We start from the raw sequence: 6,409 nt of genomic DNA, 5'->3' as shown, positions 1-6,409 counted from the left end.
CTTGGCCTTATGTTTTAAGCTTGAACACAATCACCACTCACCAATAAGATTAAGAAATAAAACTCATGTAATTTAATAAATTTACATGATGCATATTCAAAAAGGCTTATTTATTTCAATGTGTAATATTCTAAAAATTTAACTGGAAACAATCAAGTTTTTCTCCACATTTTCAATAAATTTCAAAATAGCTGAATATTTTCCCAATCTGCTTTCTGTAAGAAAATGTGTATTATTATAGTTCTAACATTTAAAGAGTTCCACAAAAAAAAAAAAAAAAACCCAAAAAGCCAGCTAAGTGATTTGGAAAATTCAATGGTATTAACATTGTATTCTTCACACTGAACTATAAAACTGGCAAAAAAAAAAAAAAAAAAAAACCCTTACTTCAATCACTGGCAAATTAACAAAGTTAACAATATGAATAAAATAGATCACATAGGCTTTGCTTCTAAGAAGGAAAAACCACAGTTTAAAAATATAGTCATTGTGAGTATTCTCACTGTTCTGATTTTGTAATAATTAGGGCAGGCCAAATGTTCACTATGTTAAGACCGTACATGTGTCCCCAGATCTAGTTCTTTACCTAGGTCTGGTTTTATAAATGCTGGTGATAAACCAAGTCCAATTTATATGTTGCATCTTGTATGAGAAGTGTCTGTGACTCTAGGTATCTGATCAACCTTGAGAAATGGCAGCACAGCTACTGTGATAACTTTTGAAGATACCCATTGTTAGTTTGATGATTACCAGTTACCATTAAAGGAACTGAAAAATTATTGTGCTTTATTTTCTAGGTGATTCTGATATCATTAGAAGACTGGAACAAACTGGTGAAAAGTAAATCATGTACAGTTTTCCTTTAATAAAACTGGTTGGAACTTTTTTTTTTAAAATTACAGTCATTGGTTATCTCTATAACCTGTAGAGGGCACTCAAGTCCCTTGAAAGAAAAAGTAAAAAATTTTTAAGAGTTTTCATTTTTATTTATTAGTAGTGTGTTAACTAAACAATCTGTTTTTTTTTTTCTACAGAAACCATCATTTAAAAAGAAGACATTTAAACAAAACATAGCTTCATTTTAAATGTTTAATGGAATATTAAGATATACAAATTTTCACATGTCCTACTGGAAAAACAATTTAGCAGGTGGTTTCCATTCCAGAGCATCTGTCCATCTATAAATGCTGTGCATCAAATATTAAACACTATACTGCCATAAATTACACAGATTGGCCCTGCCTGAGAAAAGTCAACCTCAGAATAATCTTTCAAAGCAGTAAACTAGTAACACAGATAAGGCATTCCACTGTTCCAAGCTATATATAGACAATAATGTTATCATATCCACAAAACAGCTGTTGATAATAATGGTTGGGAAACTTTCAACTCATGCTACTAGTTTTAACCATTTTATAAGAGTAACCTCAAGAACTTCTTTGGCAATACTCATTTTATGCTTCTCTTCATTACTACTAAGTGTGGTTAGATGGAAGATATTAGAATATTTGACTTCGAATATTCTTCTTCCTGACACGTTAATGAAGTATTTCATAGGGAAACCTCCCAAGCTGGACACACTAACATATAATTATATAAACACACGCACATAAACATCTGTTTTATATATATTCTTTCCCTGATAGCATATTTCAAAATATATTGCAATGTTAACTAAAAATTTACTGTATAATTATTAAAAATACTATTGTAGTTTCTTAGCAACATGGTCAGGGATCCTGCCTTCTATCTTATATTTTCTATGATCCTCAGTTTTACCATGATTAAGTAACTTGCTATTAAAAGATATTCATAAAGTTTAGTTATTAAATTCAAATTAGAGATGCTCATTTGGCACCAATATAAGTTAGACATGCCCTTATTTGAGTCACTGTTTCTACTCAGAAATTGGATCATAGAAGTCTGAGTCAAAAAGATGTATAAGAAAATTATCCAAATATATAACCTACAAATTGATACTAGAATAATGAACTATAAAGCATTTAAAAAAGCTTTGTCTATAGTAATAACACTAGTCATCAAGAATTCACTATTTAAAACCAAATTTTGTTATACATCATTGTTTCTACTTTTAAGGTTCTCAAAATATACTTGAGAACTAAATCTCCAAATTTGACATCTGGCAAGGCAAACATTGCCACTGATATTGATAATAGTTTTACAAAGTGAATTCCTTGAGAAATCTAGTATGAAACATCTTACAAGTTTATCCTTCAAATATTATACACATTTTCATAGAATATTTCAAAGATTAGACTTATGGAAGAAGGGTACCCAGTTAAGCAAGAAAAAGAAAAATTAGTAAAATAGTAAACAATACTGTGGAAAATAGTTATTTTGATAAATTTAAAATAATGAGTTTGAAGTATTTTGTAAACGTATCTTTACGAAAAAGATCTGATTCATGATGGGAACATAATAAGCTTTTTCCTCAAGAAAGGACAAAGTTAAATAAAGCTCTGAAATCAGAAGTCTTAAAATGAATAATTGTATATTGTGACGTGTTTTCCCCAATTGGATTTACCACATTCCATGACAGTTTTTAATGGGGGCGGATGGGGAGAAACTGTGCAGTTTCATAAAATAGAAGCATTTCTCTCAGCCTAAACTGCAGCTTTGCTTTTGGGTTATCTCGGGGCCAATATATATACACTCTAGTATATGAAACAAAACTAGAAGATATACTTAGAATGTAGTCTTTGTTACTTCAAAGCCTAAGTTTCCTAAAAATCATTGTTGGGCAAAGTAAAAGGAAACGTTTGTTCTATTACGTAAGAAATAAACTTCATTTGGTATTCAATTGACTTTCTAACTTAGCAGGCAGGACTTTTACATCTTCAAATACTGAAAATAAATTGCATTCTTGGCCCTTGCTTTAAAAGGTTATGGAGAATAAATGCACACCCTGGTAGTGTTCTAGTGATCTCCCTAATCTCAGTTGCACTTTGTCAGAACGAGGTAACTGGTAGTTAAGTGAAATACCCTAGATCAAAGGGGGATTAATCACCAACTGAATCCTTGCTGAATAAACCTGTCATTCAAGAAAATTATTTCCACTGAACTTAGCAGAGGATTGAAGGTATTTGCATAACAGGGACCAACGTACTTCAGCCAGGTTAAAAGGTTCAGAATTCATCCCATGTTTAGCTTTTTGCCTCCTTTTCCTTTCAGCGGGCTGGTACAATGGTTTCTAATCTGATAATACAGCTAACTATCTAAATGATGTCAGAACAGGAAAGTATTGCAAAGTTTGGATGAGGGATGGATCAATTTCACTTTCAGTAACTCCTAAATCTGATTTGTTGGAATTTAAGATGTAATCCTAAAAAAGTCCCTTAAACCTGAGGACTGTTTATTAACATCCCTTTTCTGACCTTTGTCTTAGAAACAACCACTGTGCTGTGGCAGTGCTCCCAGCAGAGACTCTGGATGATAACTTGAGCTACCTACCTCCCAGGGGCGGTGCAGAGTCCATGAATGTCTAAAAAGAATTCTGAAATACTACAATAAAAACTAGAAGAAAAATACTAGCAGTTACTCTATGTATAACATTGTGCTTTGAAACACCCTAAACCATATGATGTATAAAACTAGTTTTAACTCACTAGAAATACTGTTAGTGTGAATAAATTAATTTTCTAAGACTAATGTTTTATTAAAAATTTTTTAAACAAATAATTTAAGAATTCCTGACAGGTTATTTTCTTCAAAGCTGACACTTGAGTTAATTATTTAAAAAGTAAAAGGTAAAAACTGCCCACCACTGGAAGGGGACTGACTGACACTGTAAGGGTACTGCTGACTTAAAAAGTTTAAAAAATACTGTTTGTAAAAAAAAAAGAAATGAGTTTTATCAAAATCATGAACTATCTTTTCTGGAGTACATTTTCAGAAATTTAACACTTTTTGTACATTTTGGGTCTACTGAAGAATAATCACCCATATGATAGACATCAGATTTCATAATCATATTTTGGCACTAAAAGGGAATTTAGCAATTCTGCCTCTGGAGTAGGTCTGACACCATCCAAATCTTTAACTGGAAGTAGGTGCTCATATTCAGTGCAAATGCACAGCATCTTTCAAGTTAAAAAATGCAAAGAATAGTTATCAAAGAAAATGAATAAAATCCATAGTGGGATAATTTTTTAGAAAATGATTGAAGTTTTAACCCAAGAAAGGACTCTTAGAATGTCTTATAGCTTAGAATAAGAACATGTCAATCACGATTAAGCTTCTGGAATCGGAATCCCTTTGAAATGCAGCTGTTTCTTCTTTAATTGTGGCAGCGGACTCTGAAGAAAAGAAAGGTCCAGCCTTAAAGATGAGTAAGGAATACAAAATAGCTCAGGATTAGTTGTGGAGTTCAAAGGTCGCTAATTACACTAAGGAGTTCCCAGACACAGAGAAAACATTAAACAGGTCACCTACCAAACGGGAAACAGACTTTGTCTTCAGAAATTATCCTGAAGTGACAGGTTTCTAGACAAAATCAAAAGCATCACAGTGTGCCCAGCTGATCTCAACAGGATGAAAACATGAGTTAGTTTAAGTTCTGTAGCGGTATGTTAGAATGCAATGGCAACAGATGGCATCAGGTTCCCCATCGTCCCTATACTTCTCCAGTACTTCTTAGATTTTCCTCACGTTTCTAGAAATGTCAGAGCAAAGATTCACTGGGTTTTCTGACTGCTTATAAAGTTTTACCTAGGGGTTTATTATATGGAATCTCAGCCCACTCACTAGAGAAATGCCTCTTCCCTGTTTTAGTGTGCTTGGATAAACATTTATACAATCAAGATGTACAAATAGCTCCATTAATATAAGTGAAATGTTAAACTTTGCTTGAGTTTAAGAGATTAAAAAAAACTTAAGGGGAATGATTTCTTCTTTCAAAAGGCAAGTTTTTTACTACTGATTATCTGTGATGAGCCTAGAATAACAAGCTAAAGTCCTGGTCTGGATTTTACTCTATTTTCATTACTTGGGATGATTTTGAACATAGAACATTATGCCATAATGCTCTGCAGAAAAGGAATTTATAATGAGTAGGACTGACCTTAATTTTAAAAATCATATTTCAAATCCTAAATTAATATGCAATCTCATTTCAAAGTATCATAGCTCTCTTTCAGGAAGTTTGCAGCTTTTTCTAAGCTTTTCCTTAAGAGACTCATAAAAAAGAAACCAAGATACAATTTAACTGAATATTAATTTGTGATGCATATTTCTTATAATTCTTCTGTTCTGTAAAAAGAAACTTGACATGGAGTAAGTTTTGAGGATCTTAAGATTTCATCTTTTCTTGCATTTCATCTTTCCTTTAAAGTCCAACTTGACAATGAGCTACTACGAAAATAGAAATAATTGTAAAAACAGGTAGAGAATAGAGTATGACTGGATGGTTCTTAAAGAAACCCAGAGCATGCCAATAAGGAAACAAGAGTGACAAACGTAAAGATTATGTGCTACATGAAACTGAAATAAGATTAAGTGATACTCTATACTCATAAAATAGCTTTTGAATTTTAACCTGAATTCATCCATTAATGAATTACAATAAAACAGAGAAAAAGCAATACTATATCTGAATTTACCTTTAAAAATTTGGCTGCAGATATTCAGTAATCACGAAATACTATGCTCAGCTTCAGAAGGTATCCCACCCCTCTTAACATGCTTACTGATATCCTGAACAAAATGTTACTGTTGCAGCTTATTAAGTTTGCCTGAAAGTATCTCTAGAACAGAGATAAGCACTGTAAATAGAATTATGCAGATTCTTTATTAGTCAGTAGGATAGTTCTTATTAAAAACATGTTACTGTTTAAACGATTTTCCTTCATTTTCACTGGCTATTTTCTTAAGAGATTTACAGTTGTTTCTAATGTGGTCTCTGGTATTCTGTAACAAAGCATTGTGCTAACACTTAGTACTCGGGTTTGCAAAAGCAAATAGTTTTTTTTATCTTACATGTCACCTACAATCCATTGGGAGTGGCAGCCTGCAGCTCTGGATTGAGAAGGAGCTTGATTCCAAATCCAGCAATGCCCAATGGAGAAAAAGGGCTGTGATTGATTAGCCATGTCTGCCACAGGGGCAGGAAGAAGCACGTATGGCAAGGAAAGTTAAGACTAGTCTAAAATAAGCTGAAAGTGAATCACTAGATTTTATGCTCTGAATCATACTTAAGTAAAATCAAGGGTAAAAAAACTAAATACATTAGTTTTTAAAATGTTCTTTCAAACTAAATCAGACTAAAAACATTGAACAAGAATATTTTATCATTAATGATTTTCAATTACAGTTTATGTGTATATACATTAAAAATAAAAGACTATGATTTAAATTGTTACTACTGTATAAATCCCATTTAAACATGAGACAA

The 6,409-nt window shown here is 32.2% G+C and overlaps 1 non-coding gene across 1 annotated transcript; it reads left to right on the top strand.

Annotated features, from left to right (window-relative positions):
* Positions 1-487: 487 nt before the first annotated feature.
* On the top strand, positions 488-619 carry LOC128054890 (small nucleolar RNA SNORA72). Its single transcript, XR_008200038.1, has one exon. It is a non-coding gene; the product is annotated as a small nucleolar RNA SNORA72 (small nucleolar RNA).
* Positions 620-6,409: the final 5,790 nt, after the last annotated feature.

The sequence above is a fragment of the Budorcas taxicolor genome, chromosome 10, assembly GCF_023091745.1.
Source record: "Budorcas taxicolor isolate Tak-1 chromosome 10, Takin1.1, whole genome shotgun sequence".
Taxonomy (NCBI): domain Eukaryota; kingdom Metazoa; phylum Chordata; class Mammalia; order Artiodactyla; family Bovidae; genus Budorcas; species Budorcas taxicolor.
The sequence above is the reverse complement of the archived record's forward strand: the minus strand, read 5'-3'. Positions and strand labels throughout refer to the sequence as shown.